Source organism: Saccostrea cucullata, unplaced genomic scaffold (assembly GCF_032062105.1).
Source record: "Saccostrea cucullata isolate Sc308-1 unplaced genomic scaffold, CSIRO_AGI_Scuc_v1 ctg849, whole genome shotgun sequence".
Lineage (NCBI taxonomy): Eukaryota > Metazoa > Mollusca > Bivalvia > Ostreida > Ostreidae > Saccostrea > Saccostrea cuccullata.
The window spans coordinates 124,864-142,924 of record NW_026918282.1 but is presented as its reverse complement, the minus strand read 5'-3'; the positions used below and the strand labels follow the sequence as shown (position 1 = coordinate 142,924).

At 32.2% G+C, this 18,061-nt stretch overlaps 1 long non-coding RNA gene across 1 annotated transcript; it reads left to right on the top strand.

Annotated features, from left to right (window-relative positions):
- The first annotated feature begins 3,258 nt into the window (after positions 1-3,258).
- On the top strand, positions 3,259-5,515 carry LOC134262186 (uncharacterized). The gene is made up of 4 exons (XR_009990970.1): positions 3,259-3,460; positions 4,485-4,590; positions 5,276-5,358; positions 5,435-5,515. It is a non-coding gene; the product is annotated as an uncharacterized LOC134262186 (long non-coding RNA).
- The last annotated feature ends 12,546 nt before the right edge of the window (positions 5,516-18,061 follow it).

Here is an 18,061-nt window from a genome sequence, read left to right as displayed (position 1 = left end):
AAGCAGTTGATCTATACTGTTAATACCCAACTCATGCATGACTTGCTGGAACAACCCCGACATAAAATTTGAGCCTTGATCCGACTGAATTGCCTTGGGTGCTCCTACAAAACTGAAAAACTTGGTTAGGGCCTTAACTATGCTCTTTGCCTTTATATTCCTAAGAGGTATGGCTTCAGGAAACCGAGTGGATGTACACATAATGGTAAGTAAATACTGGTTTCCAGTTCTGGTCCTAGGCAAAGGACCTACACAATCCACCAACACTCGACTAAACGGTTCTTCAAAAGCTGGAATGGGTCAAGAGCAGATGGTATCTTCTGATTTGGTTTACCTACCATCTGACATACATGGCATGACTTGCAAAACTTCGAAACATCATTTCTTAGCTTAGGCCAATAAAAATGACTCAAAATCCTATTATAAGTCTTATTGATACCTAAATGAGCAGCCATAGGTGTATCGTGAGCTAAACTCATGACATCTCGATGATATAGCAGCTGGGACCACTATATTGGTGAACAACACGCCACACTTCATCTGGAGAAGCGTCAGGTGGTCGCCATTTTCGCATAAGGATGCCATCTTTCATATAGATGAAAGATAAAGATAACTTAATGTTACTAATTATATACATAATAAAACAATACACATCTCACAACACCAGTTATTTGTTTTTCTTTTATTAAACTTACTACAGTGTCAACAACAGAGTCTTGTGATAATGTAGAGGGAGAATCTGAAATTAAGTTACATTCACAGTAATCTGCGCACCCGGAACACAAATATCTTGAAGATTTCAGCAAAAGACCTTTCTCAAGAAGAGTATCAATTATGACTTTTCTAAACTTCCTACTCGATATTTTATAAATATGAATTTCTGTTTTTCCTTCGCAGAAATCTGTGTGTTTCTTGCAACTACACGATGCCATTTTGAAGAATCTGAAATTTAGAGAATATTGAACTCCCAAAATATGCTTTTTGCGACATATCCTATATTGGAAATTGAAGGCATGCATGTTAATGTAGAGTCTTCATTTACTTAAAATATACTTAACCCCCCCCCCCCCCCCCAAGGGAAAAAACGAATGTATTTAGGTCTTTACTGTTCACTTCATGCACTTTGTAGTATAATTATATATGTTATTACATTGTTTATAATTGTTTTGTACACCAAAAATTGAATAAAGTTAAAAAAGAGAGTTCGCTCTCATTTTTTTCAGAGATTTTTAAAGCACCCTTTATGACCCGTACGTGTTATCGTACTTATTGCACAGAAACCGGAGAATGCAATCTCATCCGCATCCTAACTTATCAATTATGCACTATTGACTACATCCAGTTCAATTTTCTGAGAGCTTAGGAAGGAAGGTAAGTGGTAACAAGTTTGGCTTTCCAGAAAGCCTGAAATGTCATCTCTTTGGTATCAATAATTTCAAAGAAATAAAACAGAAAGGGAAATATTTTAATGCAATGAATATATATGGATTATTATACCTGAAGTTCCCAAATGACTTATTCAGCAAACTCCACAGTAAAGTACGCAGTTTCTTTTGGCCGCAGTATATATATGGAAAGCATGGATGTCTGCGAGAGCACCCAAGTCGATTTTTGGTGAAATTTCATTCTAGCGGTCTTTGTGCTTCTGGGTGTTTACAATTTAATTAAATTCAAATACTTTCCTTGAACTATATTTTCTTAACACAATACGGAATTATCAACAATAATTATCATTCATTTAAAAGCAGCTTATCATTAAAGTTTGACAGGAATTAATTTAATAAATCCAATTACAGACTAAAAAATTTACATAAAATTAGCGTTGACCACTCTTCTTTCATTTTTTGCAGAATCTAATTGTAAGCTTGTTCTTTTGTGCGAGAACCAGTTTTCCCTTCGCGTCAACAAATTTAGAAATCACGTCATTGTCAATTCTCCTTGTGTGGCTTACCAATTTAAGGACATTGGCACCGTTTCTGGTTTTCGTATAGAATTTTTCAAGATTTTTTGAACAGGTTTAATGGTACCAAACATGTTCAATTCAGGTCCTTTTTACCCATCATGCCAGCCTTCCTTTAACGATTTTGTCAAATCAATGTTTTTACAATTTTCAATGCATTTCCTATGTAAAAAGTTGATAAAATGGGCCTATATTATTTTTAACCATACGTTTTCTCTAAAACCCATTTATTTCATAAGGTTTATACATAAAACACATTGTTGAAACCTTATTTCCGATGACATGCATATAATTTGGCTGAAAATGCGAATATTGAAACAAAACTCAGAAATTCTTTAATTTTGAGTTACTTCCCTTTACTGTAATAACATCTAATCAATATTCATAATGATCAAGAGAGTGGTTGTTTGTTTCTATTCTATAATTTACTTAATTGGAAACGAACTGTCAAAAAACATTTTTGCAAGGATTTATAGTAACTTTTTAATGGTGCATCATTCACATAACCTATGGAATCGTTCTCATTCGGTCCACCTAGCTATCAACACTTTCAGCATAATTATTTCACACATTTGCAGTTCCCAGCAATCATTTACCTATTCTAAATGACGACCTGTTAACTGTCTGCCCCCTCAACACAATGTAAACAAACCCATCGCTGCTTTTCTTTTATTACTGTAGAGTTGAATATATCCGATAAAAAAAAACACACGTGCTTTTGTTTACCTCTCAGTCTGTTACATATGCTTTCTTTGTTTTCAGCGCCTAGAGAATTCCATACAGGAGATCACTCTCAATGACTTTTTTTCATAAGTAAAGAAACCTGGGTATAAACCTTTTTTCTCCGGAAACCCTTCGTTGCCAATGACCTTAATAAGGCATAGTATTGAGGATCAATATATATATAGACTGGTACCCTGACATTGGTTAACGGGCACAAGCGCCCTAAAAAACCAACTTGTAATTCCTAGCGACAGCGACTGGAATCAGGGGCAGAGAACCAGTGCTAAATATATATATACAACACACTGAAACTATAGATATTTATGGAAAAACCCCTACATAAACAAATACATGGGCGCAGACATTTTGGACACCCAAAGTTGTGCGGAGGAGAAAATGCTAGCTGATTGGTCAATAAGAGAAAAGACTTGTTATGTATTTGACAAGTGAAATAAAGTTGATAAAAATCTCATATCAAGACTTGGGTTTCTTTGAGGTATATAGGAGTTACAGGTAAAAATTTGAAGGGAGGGATGCACTTTTGTTAGAGATTTTCAGTTGGTGTCAAACGCACCTAGTTGTAAACAAATGGAAATTGAAAGTAAAAGTGCAACGGCACGGTATATTTTTTCTGGCATTTTTTGTTTTCCAATATCTCGAACTTTCACGACAAAAAGGTCATTTGCCCGAAATTCAATACATGTATCAGTGAGAGGGGCTAAAGTTTGTATGGAAGTCTATGGGAAAACATTTGGTGGTGTTTGTCCTATAGAATAGGTATGATTTCATGGATAAAAATTGATTACAGCCAAAAAATCAATCAGTTCCTATTTTTTTGACATTGGGATTATATTTTAATTAGTTTTGACAATTTGTTTAAAAATTAGAGGGTTTGGGTAAATTGAGGCTCACAATGGGGACTGCACATAGTGAAAAAATGCCAAAATTTTTGCCCTAGCTCTCATATTTTCAATAAATGTTCATGTAAATAATTTTAAATAAATATTTATACCGAAATTTACTGTGAATATTGTAAATAATACAATATTAATATTTATGGGCATCATCAATACACAAAACATATGAATATCCCCCTCGCAGTTTGAGAAATTCATTTAAATCCATGTATTTTATGAGTGCAGACACTGGAACAGGTTGAGTAATCCTCTTTCGAATTTGTGTTAATCAGAGTTGATTGAATAATTTATAACAAAATTTGACTGCTGTTAACTAATTACATTACTTTGTTTTTACATAAGGGACATATTCCAGCAGAAAAGCCAGTTTCAGTCATGTAATCAGTGCTGGCTTGAAATAAAAGTTATACTTTTGGTGAAACTTAGAGATTACTTGTAGGAAATTTAATTGAAATTACAGTACAATATATTTTTGCAGAAAATACATTGAAAATGCAATAAATATGCAAAATTATAACTGAAAAAATTATGAAAAAGGTGTCTGAATATCCCTCCTCCTTGCCATATCCAATCTTGATATTCTACTGAAAAGGGGGGGGGGTAATTTTGTGCTCTAATCATGCTGAAAAATGAAGGAATTTTGTTTAAATTTGGTTTATTTGAATAACAAGAGCCAGGTTTATCTGCAGTTATTTTTTTCAATTTCTTTGATATTTTTTAAAATAATTATCTGAGTAAATTCTATTTTAACATGATTATTTTAAAGGTATTACATCACAAATGCTTAAAAAAAATTCAGAAGATGGTGTAAATACTAAAAAATTATTATGTAAGCTACTAGATGCATTTATCACTATGTTTTAATAAAATAAAATGTATTTCAGCAATGCATTATCAAGAAGGAAGAGATTAATGAACCCTACCCTCTTACAATGAACAACACATGGACACTCTCGGGATGATCCCTTTGCTTTCATTAAGAGTTCCAAGGTATGGTTTTATTAGAAAATCTAGTTAATCTCTTAATATTTAAGTTATTTAGAACTTTTTATAGATTATCAGAAAATAAATTTCCTCAGAACTGCAGTTATTTAAACACTTTGCGTACAATTGAGCACTGTATTCAGTCAGACAATATGATTTATCTGCCCTTGGCATTTAATCAATTTATTAATTATGTCAATAATAAGAAATGATATGCAAATAAATATATTTGCCTTTTATGAGAATATACATATTTAACATCAATTACATGAAATGTTCATGAAAATTGGCTATAATGTAGGTCACCCCCCCTTCAAAATTACAAAATTTTCAGTGGGGATGTATTTGATTCTCTGATGCCAGCAACCCACTGCTGATAGAATTTGTTTTAATCTTATGTACATTTGAACTAGATATAATTCTCTTTCTTTCCATTGATTATTTTATCTACATTAGTTTTCACTCTTTCCATAACCCAGCTTTTTCTTACAAAAACCTGCTGATTTTCTTCATTTTTCATTAACAACGGGTACCTGCTACCCTGAATGATTAACATGATCTACCTTGAGAAATTATTAGAGATAATAAGAAAAACAAGCAAAACATATGCTACATTAATCATTTTATTTTAAAAGTTTGAAAGAAAAATAGAAAAATGCTTCAATTTATAGACATCTTTTCTGTTTCACAGATGTTGGTCTGATTGACTGGGGTGTGAAATGTAACAGCCAATAGTGTACTTAAGCTTAGACTGTCAGTCCCAATATTCAAGAGGTGAGATAAGCAATGAATATGTGTTCTAAATTAACTAAATTGACCACTTTTTATAAATGTTTCTTTTACTCTATAGGAAAAACCCCTACATAAACAAATACATGGGCGCAGACATTTTGGACACCCAAAGTTGTGCGGAGGAGAAAATGCTAGCTGATTGGTCAATAAGAGAAAAGACTTGTTATGTATTTGACAAGTGAAATAAAGTTGATAAAAATCTCATATCAAGACTTGGGTTTCTTTGAGGTATATAGGAGTTACAGGTAAAAATTTGAAGGGAGGGATGCACTTTTGTTAGAGATTTTCATTTGGTGTCAAACGCACCTAGTTGTAAACAAATGGAAATTGAAAGTAAAAGTGCAACGGCACGGTATATTTTTTCTGGCATTTTTTGTTTTCCAATATCTCGAACTTTCACGACAAAAAGGTCATTTGCCCGAAATTCAATACATGTATCAGTGAGAGGGGCTAAAGTTTGTATGGAAGTCTATGGGAAAACATTTGGTGGTGTTTGTCCTTATAAGCATCGTACTTCTTTTCTAAATTTTCCTTGGCTTTCAAATAGGCCTAAACCGAAAGTAGATCTGGATGTTTCGGGACCGCGACGTTTCGGGACCCCGACGTTTCGGGACCGGTCAACACGTTTCGGGACTTGGGTTAAGACGTTTCGGGACTTCAGGTAACACGTTTCGGGACTTCGTAATATTTTGATCAGGAAATGTATTAATGTAATTTTTTAGCTTTACACACGTATTATTTCTTTGTTTGATACCAGAAAAATATATATTTGGCGTAAATATTAATCATGTAAATGATAAATATATGCACAGTATATTTAGAAGATTGACCGACCGTCTTCGATCATTCAAATAGGACCTAGTATGTAATATGCGTAATATATATACGCATAGTAATATATCTATATCTCCTTCGTTACCTTCAGAATTATTATCAAAATATTTAGTTATATACATGTAATTAAGAAAAATAATCTTACGCTTCTTGATTAGGTAAATTCACATATATCTTGTTGTTATTGACTTGTGTATGACAGTTTTTTTGTGTACAGGGTGTGTTTATAAACTTTTTCCACTCATTTTTCTTCAATTAAATTAAATTTAATATACCCACAAATATTTCATCATTAAAATTTGATTCACTTTCAATTTAAGCAGCCCCCCTTTATTATTTATTTATTGGGAACACGTACCATCATACATTGACAAATAATACAAGTTAGGATTTTTCTTTCTTAATATCAAAGCACTTTTGTCATTCAACATTTTCAGAATAACGTCATTTTTTTTAGGACATTGTCATTTTTATATTCAACTTCTCAAACATTGATGTGAGCATCTGAGACTCAAATGCAGACCATAAGATACCTTTAGCTTTGTCATCCAGCTGAACTCTAATAATTTAAATAATAAAAAAAAAAACAAATGAGTCATCAAATGTGGTTTATTTTATTTCATACATACATACATGTACATACACATTCATAAATTTTCTATCAATCACAATCACATATTATACACTGCATAAAACATACATACAGTCATTGAATTTTATAATTTACCACATGAATACAACACATGTTGATAACATAAAAATATGAATTAAACAATTAACAACAAAGGTTTCCCCAGTCAGTCAATCACCACAACACAACACAACACATTTTCTGATGATTTCCACAGTCAGTCAATCAACACAACACTCCACATTTTAATGGTCCACTGGTCCACTACTTCTAGAAAAAATTGAAGTAGGAAGCATTGAAATAAATTTACCTGTAGACTTTAAACTCCTGGACTTTGCGATACAAGGCCTGTATCCAGTGAAAGACAATTATAAAATATATAAATAATAAATATTTACCAAAGTTCTTAAATAAGAGTAAATGATATATTGAATTTAAAATTAATATATACCAAAGTTGTGTCATCTTCTTGAACAGTGGAAGTGTCTTGAGAATCATCTGCTGAGTGTTCCTGAAATGGAATTTAAGATGCAATTGTTGTCATTTAAGGTTTTTATCAATAATTTTCAATTTTATGCATTCCAAGTTTAGGATTTTAATTAACAAATATGTTTTAAATTTTCTTGACTTGATAAGAACATAGATATATTTACATTAATATATATACATTAAATATATACCTGAATCTCCTCTGCATGAGTGGAATCTGGCAGGCACCCAACACAAACCCAGTTGAGGTCTTCTTCTTCTCTCACTATTCGCCGATACTGGTCTCGACTGATTCCTGTAATATCAATAAAAGAATTAATTTTACTATATAGTATTCTTTTTATTCTTTTCCATTTTTATTAATAATTGTTCTTACTAATAGTATAGTGGTACTTTAAAATAAAAATTTAAGCATATATATTTCCATAATTTACCAGTGTCACATGTCCTGTGTTGCCATAGTTCACACCCCTCACACTGGATGGCCTCTTGTCGGGGGCGAACAGTCTTGTTGCATAAAATGCAGTTGTCTGTGAAATAAAAATCAATGTTTAAAATGGATGTTATAATTATACTGTTGATATAAAAATGAAAGTATGTGATTCATATCGAATCCCAATCATTAGAACAGTACGTGTCATACTACAATAGCTTTGTACCATGCACACTATCCTTGTGGAAAAATTTATCTGATGATTGTAGAAACTACCCTACATTACAAACTTTTAAAAACTTAAACTTTACCATTCCTATCCAGAAAAATAAATATAAATTATACAATTATGGTAATAGAATTGAAAACTGATTAAATACATGAATGAGAATAACATACCAATTATACCATAATGCATACCAACAATATAGAAAACATATTATATGGTGTTGATTCATTAAGTCTGGATAATTTTTTTTTCATTTATTAGTCATTTACATACCTTCATAAGAAACTCGAAGAGGTTTTCAATGGAATTTTAGATTATTATGATATTATTATAGGGAATTCTTCGTACACTGGGTTAACAACTTATATTTTATATAATTATTATTATTTCCTAATCATTTGTTAAATTTCTCTCTCTCTCTCTCTCTCTCTCTCTCTCTCTCTCTCTCTCTCTCTCTCTCTCTCTCTCTCTGAATTCATACTAAATATGTACCAGTTGATAATCTACTCTTCATACATTACAATGAACAACAAAATTAAAATAAACTATTTTTATATAACCTTATCCAAATTAATTAATTATTAATTCAGTATTAATTTAATATTGCTATTATATTTGTAATTTTGTCAATTTTGTATATATTTTGTTTAACTTAATGACATGTATAGTATCTTTTCAGTAAATATATATTTTGGAATATTACTATATTTTTTGTAAATGTATATATTCACTGGCTTTTTGCATTATGGTACACGTGGTACTTCTTTAAATTATTATTTTTTTTATTTTACATGTTAGCAATTATAAACCATGTGTAAATTGATGAAGTATATATAAACATTTACTAAGAATAAGCTGAATACTACTATTATATCACATTATTTTATAAACTGCCCATCATAATGTTGAAAGAAACTTATTGGTAAAAAAATTAAATGATATTGATGTTGTATTTGAACTCGACACTCTTCTAAGAGGAAATTGTTTATACTCTTATCAAACAAATTGCAAAATATTTTTACATGTACAAGAATTGATTAAATCTTCCAAGAGACTAAATTAGGGACACTGTTATGATTTAAATACTCTATTAAATGCCTAATTTTCCCCCCAAATAATTGTATTATTTTTAAGATTGAGCAGTATGTAAATAATATGTATACATACAGTTAGGGGGAAGGGTTGTCATCTTTTTAGAAATATAATATTGATAAATAATACTAGATGGTGAATCTTTATTTTTCATTGTAATCTTAATATATTGATTATCATGTACATGTATTATTACCTACTATTGTATCTTGACCTATTATACAAGGAGAGGGTGTACATAGGCCTTGTCTGTTGCCCAATCCTTATTGAATTACTCAATGAAATATGTTTAAAGTAAAGTTCTATAAATGCATTTTACATGTACATTGTAACAAAATATAGTATGTAATAATATGAATAATGCACAATACAACATATAATCAGTGATAATAGTGCTACATGTAGGATTCTCAAATTAAAATAAAATCAGCATTTTAAAACATAAAACTTGAAACATTTCTTATTTTAGGTACCTAAAATTGTCTAATTAATTACTAACCTGACATCTTTGGTCTTCTCTTGGTGTCTCAATGAGGAATGAGACCTTCTTCTTGGAGGGGATCTCTTCATTATCTTTCTCCTAATTAACACTTTGAATAAACAATCGGGATATGGGTGTTTGATCCTCTGTTGTTTTAACAATTATGACCCAAGCACACACTGTTGTTTTAAGCTAAATGTAGGACGGTACTAGATACGGAATTAATTAAAATTATTATTTTAATTGTTATTTATTGTTATAATGTGTATAAATATATACTGTATGTTTGTATGTTTCTTAAAAAAACAAATTTAATGTCTTTATTTTTGTTAAAAGGTCAAATAAACAATAAACATTTTCTTTTTAATAAAGAGAAAACGTATCTATGGCGATTAAATTATAAAAAAAAATTATATTATAAAGTTTAATGTCTGTCCATATATTTATCTAATGATACATTAATAAAATAAATAAATAAATAATTTTAGCTAAATATGTTATTTATTTCAGTATTTATTGAAATCCCGAAAAATTTAACCCAAGTCCCGAAACGTCTTGCCGCAAGTCCCGAACCGTCTTATCGCTAGTCCCGAATCGTCGTATTACCTAGGTCCCGAAACGTCGCGGTCCCGAAACATCTTGCACCCCAAACTCCTAAGCTAGTTCTTCTAAAAGAAAACCAGTTTACAGGCTACTTGGAACTCTGTAAAACATCGAGGACTCCCGAAAGATTAATGGAGGCTTACACTAGGACTTCACTTCCGGCATACAATCTTAATGTGTCATCTCCCGAGGGAGATGACAAAAAGACTAATATTTCTTGCAATTATGTTTTTTTCTAAAAACGTACCTTCAAGGAGCCATGGGTATATACTTTAGGGATGGTTCTTCATACATTTTCTCTACGCCCTTTTAAAGTTCACGACTATGTCCCCCAAATTTTGCCTCGGAAGTGCACAACAATATAAACAACAAGTCTGACCGGTTTTAAAGATGCGCCTTTATTATCATTATTTCTATTTTTAAATACAGGTAAAAAGTAGGTAAAAGTACCTACTTTTGGTAGCTTTAAATACCTAGGTAGCTATTAATAGCTACGTAGGTAGAAATAGTCTTTGGACTGGACCTGTTTATCACTGAGAATTTTTTACTATCTTCCTCTGACAGGTTCCACGTTGAATAGATATCTCTTCCCTTGTCGCCAATCCATATCATCAGGTAATTACAATGTTCCTCTTCCTTATTTTTGCTCAATGGGCCCTTTCTCCAGAATTCCACGTGTTGTATAAACGTGCGCCATTCCTCAACGAGATCCTGGGCCTCCCAGTTAAATTTCGGCGTGACAGCTGAATGCATCGTATCCATCACAATCCTCGAATCCTCTTCTGTATAACTGCAGCACTTATTTCTGCAGATGGCGATGGAAAAGGGGAGATATCAACCGCTTCTGACACCATGTAGTGTATTCACAACACCATTGTGGGTTAAGAACTGATTTAATTACCTTCTTTTACAGGAGAGCTTAAATTCAAGAACAGTAACTCTTAATAAAATTAGAACATACATTACAGTTCAGAATCACAAAATGAGGTAGAAGAGGACATTGAAAAACACTGACGTTGTCGGACGTCATGAAAATAAACGGCGACAGCGCCGGGTGATCATATCATGTCGGTTTTATTTGATAATTTGGCAAATAATGAACGTATCAAGCTAAAATTTTCAACATTTTTAAAATTTTGGTTGTTTTATGTTCCATATAAATTTTGAAAGCACAGACTACATATTACTAATTTTATAGCCTCAGTCCACGAAGTTTTTGATAACCCATTGTATATCAACATTTTTATTTAAGAAAATAATACAGATATATTAAATTTTTACTATTTTTCAAGTATTTTTGTCATTTTACGCATTGCGCATGCGCACATGCTTGCATATCTTTGCATTCAATTTTGATAGTAGCATAATGTAGGAATTTACTATACTTATTCATATTTTAAATTTCATTCTGATTTATTGAGAACTAAGAAAGTTATAGGCATATAAAGTTTAAACCATTCAGATTGCAGCGCATGTGCATGCACGTGCCTTCATGATAATTTTTATGTATCATGTTGTAGAACCTTCAAAGTAGAACCTTTCAAAATTTCAAAGTATTTTGTCAAAAAACAAGAAAGATATTGAGACTTTAGTTTGAGCCAATCAGAGCGAAGTACACGTGCATGCGCTTGAGTTCATGATAATTTGACCATGTCTTCTTGTCTATAATACTAATATATACTTATATTATGAGTTTTAACACATCTAATAAAAAAATAGAAAAGTTACGGTTATATCTATTGTATTGGTCATTTCACGTGTTGCTAGTGCGCGCAAAATGACCTTGATTCCGCAAATCTACATAACATGTCTACTGACCCTAAAAAGGTTTTATCTACATCAGTTAACTGATGAACAGTTCACAAGATCATTTGCGGACAAATAATTACCCAGGAATAAGAAAAACAAGCTAATTCAGAGAATTCGTGTCCCCCGCTGAGGGAAAAAGTAAACCATGCGCAGTTCGGGGGAGGGAGGGGGGAGTCGGATCCCCCTGACTGAATTTGTAAAATTACATGTATTAAATGTATACATGTATGATGAAGTAAATAAAATATGCCAATATGGATGCTTATTCTTTATTATGTGTATAGAAGATTCTTTTTATATGGAATATTTATCACACGGTAATGATGATTTTATGAGTTTGTACAAGCCAGACCTCATAAATTTTTCATTTCACGTGCTGAATACTATCATTTAGTAAAAAAAAAAAAGTATTTCGGGAAAAAAAGAAAATGGAACGATCAGGAGTGGAACCTGGGACCTCACACATAAGAAGCGAGAGACATACCACTAGACCACGAAACCTCTTGCAATTGATGAAAATTATATGCAAATATGAAGTCAGATACATGTATATTTTTTACGTTCGATATTGTCAAAATTTTACACAATGCACGGTGTCTAATTTAGCCTTTATTAAACAGTTCTAATAGATGTAATAAGAATATAAAGTCCGCCGAGAACCTGTTTTATACGTTATAACTCTCCTCATGTCCCTGTGCTAAAAATAGCGACATGTAATACAATAAATACGAATAAAACAAACGGGGCGGGACACTTTGAGAGGGGTGAGGGAGGTCTAAGGGAGTTTTGGTATAAAATTACATTGCAAAAGCTCAAAATCTTCTTGAAATATCACCCGGAAAAGATAGTGTTACACAAAGAGAGAATGTATAAATTTACGACCTTGAACTTTGACCTTTTGACCTCAAAATCAATAGGGGTCTTCCTTTGGCCACAGGGGGTTGTTATGTAAAATTTCATTGCAAAAGCTTAAAGAGTTCTCGAGATATCGCGCGGAAACGAAAGTGTTATAACAGACAGAATTTGAGAATTTATTACCTTGACCTTTGATCTTTTGACCTCAAAATCAATAGGGTTTTTCTTTAGTCCATAGGGAGTTGCTGTGCAAAATTTCATTGCGAAAGCTCAAAGGGTTCTTGAGATATTGTGTGGAAACGAAAGCGTTACAGACAGACAGAAAGACGGACGGACGGACGGACAAACCCAAATTAATATCCCCCACTTTTCAAGCGGGGGACAATAACACAGTACTAAGAAACAGAGTGAAAACAATATGTTCCCCAACTTCGTTTGGGGAACATAGTAATTGCATACTAACGTACGTGATATTGAATTACATCTTTCTCATGTTTCTTCTCAGTGCGTGAATATGTAGTGTGTGATCATCTAATTAACATATTTCACACCTTGACGTGCAGTCATTTCGTCTGTACATCCATATCGGTAACTAAATCATAAGAACTAATTTGCGTAGGTAACTTTGATCTTTTTATTTTATGACTCAGTTTGCGTGATCAAGGAAAGTACATGTATACCGTATTTGAAAAAAATACCACCACCTTCTTTTGCATTTCTTTTAGATCATATAGTTCTGGTAGGCCAACTTCATTGTATTATGTTTGTTTTGATTATGTAATATGTATTCATTTCGGTCTGTTTTACCAATAATGTGTATTACAGGAAAGTTTGGTTTTAGGTCTCCCAGTAATTTTTATCATTTTGATTTTATCGTCATTTTTAGGCGGTTAGCTAGCTAACCGCTTTATGGCATGGGCTCCAAAAAACCGGAAACTTCCATAAGGCGCTACCTATCGACATCGCTTTATCGCACGTAACCTTATCCTTCTGCAACCAAAACCGGAAACTTCCACAAGGCGCTACCTATCGACAACGGTAAAGAACTGAGAATTTCGTCCTTATTACATGTACATCGTGCGATCGCGATTTATAGCAACTGTTACTTTATTTTTGAAAGTTGAACGATACGGTTAATTATACAGCAGGTTGAAGGTTATTACAGACTGAAAAACATCAGCAAATCTCTCGATCGAGTTTGATTTTCCTTGCCAAAGTATTAAGAAACACCATTTATTAAGTCAAGTCATACCTGAAAAACGTTTTTATAAAAACACCGAATACATCTGCAAGTTTTGCACTTTTTGTTACGTTTTTATGGAAACAATAGGATTGCCTCCACAATGAAACGTTTGTTTTCTTCTCTGTCTAATAAACAGTTTTTAAAGCTCAGCTCCCAGGGGTAAATTCTCTGCTCCGTCTTTGATAATTTATCACATGTACAAACGATCATAAGGGATAACTTACTTTTAGTTTTGAAAAAAATAATGGGGCACTTAAAGTAGTAAAATTAATTTTGAAAAAAAAAATGGATAAATATATATTAATTTTAATCGGCATTGTGACCCTCTTCTAAAAATCAACCGATATTATTATTCACAGAAGAATGAGGTATGAAAAATCTTGGCAATTAGAAAAAATTTAAAATTTATACTTAATGTTTATTTATAAGTTTTGAAAATTTGATCAATTCCTAGGGAACGTATTATTAGCTGTGAAAATACTTTTTAAATTTAAATTTGTCCAATTTGTCGATCATTATTTTGAGCGTTTGAGAAGAATTAAATTAAGATACAGGTGTTTAGAGGCACATTGATAGAAAAGAAATCAGTGTATATTGTTTAACCGACATATTGAAGAAGGTGACACTGATAACTTCTTAAGTTACACTGACTTTAAGTGTAGATTCGAATTTTTAAATACTAGTATTTTTTTGATTAGACAACTTTCCTTTTCACATGTTTTATTGGAGAGCAATATTGCATGAAGAGTATATGGCAAATACACATTATATGTCCTTATCTAGACATATTGTGCAAGACTTCTTTTAAATGATTCTCATATACCATTTACTTTATTCGAACATTTACTTGTTTGAAAAGTCAATAAAGTACATTTCAGAAAGCTTGATAATCTTGTTTACTCGCCAGTCGTCCCGTACGAGTAGTAGTTCATAATATTACTAAACGGAAGTATTCAGTATCTGTATAAAAATACAGAATGATCAATGATCGATTTAAGAAGAAAAGCTGACTCCTGAAAGTTGAAGAGGTGGGATCCGTTGCCTAGAAGAAGTAAGCATCCCTCGTTGACAGGTTATACCCGCGATGAGCCTACACAACTGGAGCTCTTTGATATCAATTCATTTACAAAGTCTCTGCTCAGTCATCCTTTTTTCTCTGACTAGCCAGCTGTAGATCTACACTACTCCAAATCCATTATTCTAAAGAATTTAATTTGTCATTTTTTTAGTTGTTTGCTATATTAGGCTTTACAATTACCTAACTTCAGATTCAACAGAGCATGAAAGACAATTAAATTTTCAACATCAACATCATTGTTTTCATCCAGAGAACGATAGGATGCCACCAAGAGAGAACTTTTAAAAATGCACTTCCTGTCTTTCAAACTGAAGAAATCTCATGTTTAAATTTTGAAACATGCATTTCAATCTAATTAAAATTTATTTAAATGTTCCAAATCCGCTACTGCTTCTCAAACATCTAACACCCCATTCGGGGTCACATCAGAGCGACCTTTTGATTATTAATACATGTACTAGTAAACACAAAAACTTTGGCCATGTAGATTCAAGCCTCGGTAAACAATTCTCAAATTAATTCCACGGCTACATATCATCATTATTGATACTGTCTTACGTTGAATTAAAGTAATTTTGGAACCAATTTCATGTATAGTCTGTAGTCTGGCACCTGCACGTGAATAATGCAAACGAAAGAGCACAAACTATACAAGATACCCACACGTCATACATAACACAGCTTTTGCAATGCATATTTTGTTTACTACAAAACTCCTCGGGTGTTTTGGTTCGGTGGTGAAAACAAGAAACCCATCTGAACTATAAGCCAAGATTTCGGAGGAACCGTTTTCTTTGGCTAATCGAAGATTCACTCTTACATGACCCCAAATATGATGTTGTTAGATGTTTGAGAAGCAGTAGCGGATTCGGAACATTTAATATTAATTAGATTGCATCCATCCGTGACATCAGTTTGGAATGTTTTTGGTTTTACTATTAAGTAAAGTATTACAAAAACAGAATGCCTGTTATTTTTTCTCTGATAACATTGGACAAAGATATGCATACTTAAATATCATCATTTCATGCACTTTTTTTCGGTACATAGTAGATGAAAGCATGCTAACCGCTTTTCAGTACTTTCAGTACTTTGATTTTGGAATCACAAAGTTGGTCTGTTGTTGTTTTGACAAAAACCAGCTTTACTGAAGGCAATTCTGGGATTTCCCTGCCATATTTATTGTAACAATAAATATTTTTTTGAATTTGTACATTAAATGTCATCAATTGATACTACATGCGCAAAATCACATAATTTGAAAGAAATAGAGATTATTGACTAATATTAAAAAATCAAAGTACTGTGAGTACTGAAAGACGGTGGCATGAATGAATTTGTTTGTTTAACGTCCCTTTCAAGAATAAAATTTTGAGCAGCAAGGGATATTTTTTCTGGCTAGCATGTACACGGGATCTCAATCTGAATTGAGGGCTGATCTCCATGTCCCGCAGTGGGAGGCGAATCCGCGACGTAAGGATGGACTCCTTCAGGTCCCTGAGTCTAGAGCAAACCCGCTACGTCAAATGGTGACTATCATTAAATAAAATAAAATGTTGTAAGAATTTGTAAAATGATATTAAAATTATAAAGGTTTATTTCGTTTTTTAAAAATACATGTATGTGTATTTTTACTGTATAAATTCATAATTTTGTACTAAAAAGTAAAGTGTTAGAAATTCTCACTGTGATCTTAAATTTTCACTACTCTTAAGTACATATTTCATTAAAAAAACATGCAAACTTCAAATTTATATATGCATAAATTAACAAATTATAAGATTTTTTTATAATGTGTTGTGTCGCATTACTACACACGGATGATAATTCAAAGTGTCTAAAGCAGCGCCACCTTTCCCCTTTGCTGAAAAACAGGTTGGATAACTCACATCTAAATTAAAGAATTCCATTGATGCAAATAAGTGAGTTTCCCTTAATTCTTCAAATAACAGCCAGGAACCAATCTCGCGCACAAATGGGACCTTGTGAAGATTTATCATCGGCAACAGCAGCGGCCGATCTATTTGTGGATGTATTAGAAAGTGCACACGGGGAAATGAGACGTTATTTTTTTTTATTAGTTCAGCAAAATGATTCTTAAATGATAAGAAATAAAAGTCACGAGTAAAATATTTTTTAAACTTGCTTTAAACTGAGTATTCATTGTTGTTATTATGTTTCAAATTCATTATCATATCTTATCAGATAATTGATGATTTATGGTTATATAAAAATAGTTTACAATAAATACTCCCGAGCCTGGGAGAGTGTAAGATATGAAATTAAATCGCCATGATTTTCCGGATAAAAATGACGTGGTAAAAGTGCATGGTGAAAAAAAAATTGAAACGTTTTTCATCTAGTTAAATTGTTTTGTATATGCTCTACAGCTGCAAATGACGAAACGATTTTTTTCCCCTATATTTTGCTCTACGGCTTGCAGCATAGCATACTCTGCAGAAACCATGGCCATTATCGCTTGACAAAGATCCAGGGTATCAGCACGAGGTTTTATCTTCAGAGACCTACATCTTCATCATGATGACAATAAATTCTGATCATTTAGGCCTATCATTGATTTTTTCTTTGATGAATCTATTTATGAGCAAATGCGGTAAATGTCTATAGTATTTATTTATTTATTTTTAATTATTTATTTTGCTTTGAAGACAGTCTAAAACAAAAATGATTCAACTATTTCACCTTTGAATATTCTAACGTTCTTTCCTTGTATGGACGCTTTTAAAATTGTGAAAAAAATTTTTTTTTAGTTAATGCTAAATTTTGTTTGCGGCCGATTTGATGCTTTGCATCAATTTTACTTGTTAGTATTAAAGTTATGGACGATATTTTCACTATCAAGCACCTAAATAGGCTCTCTTATATATTGGCTGTCAACATTGACAGC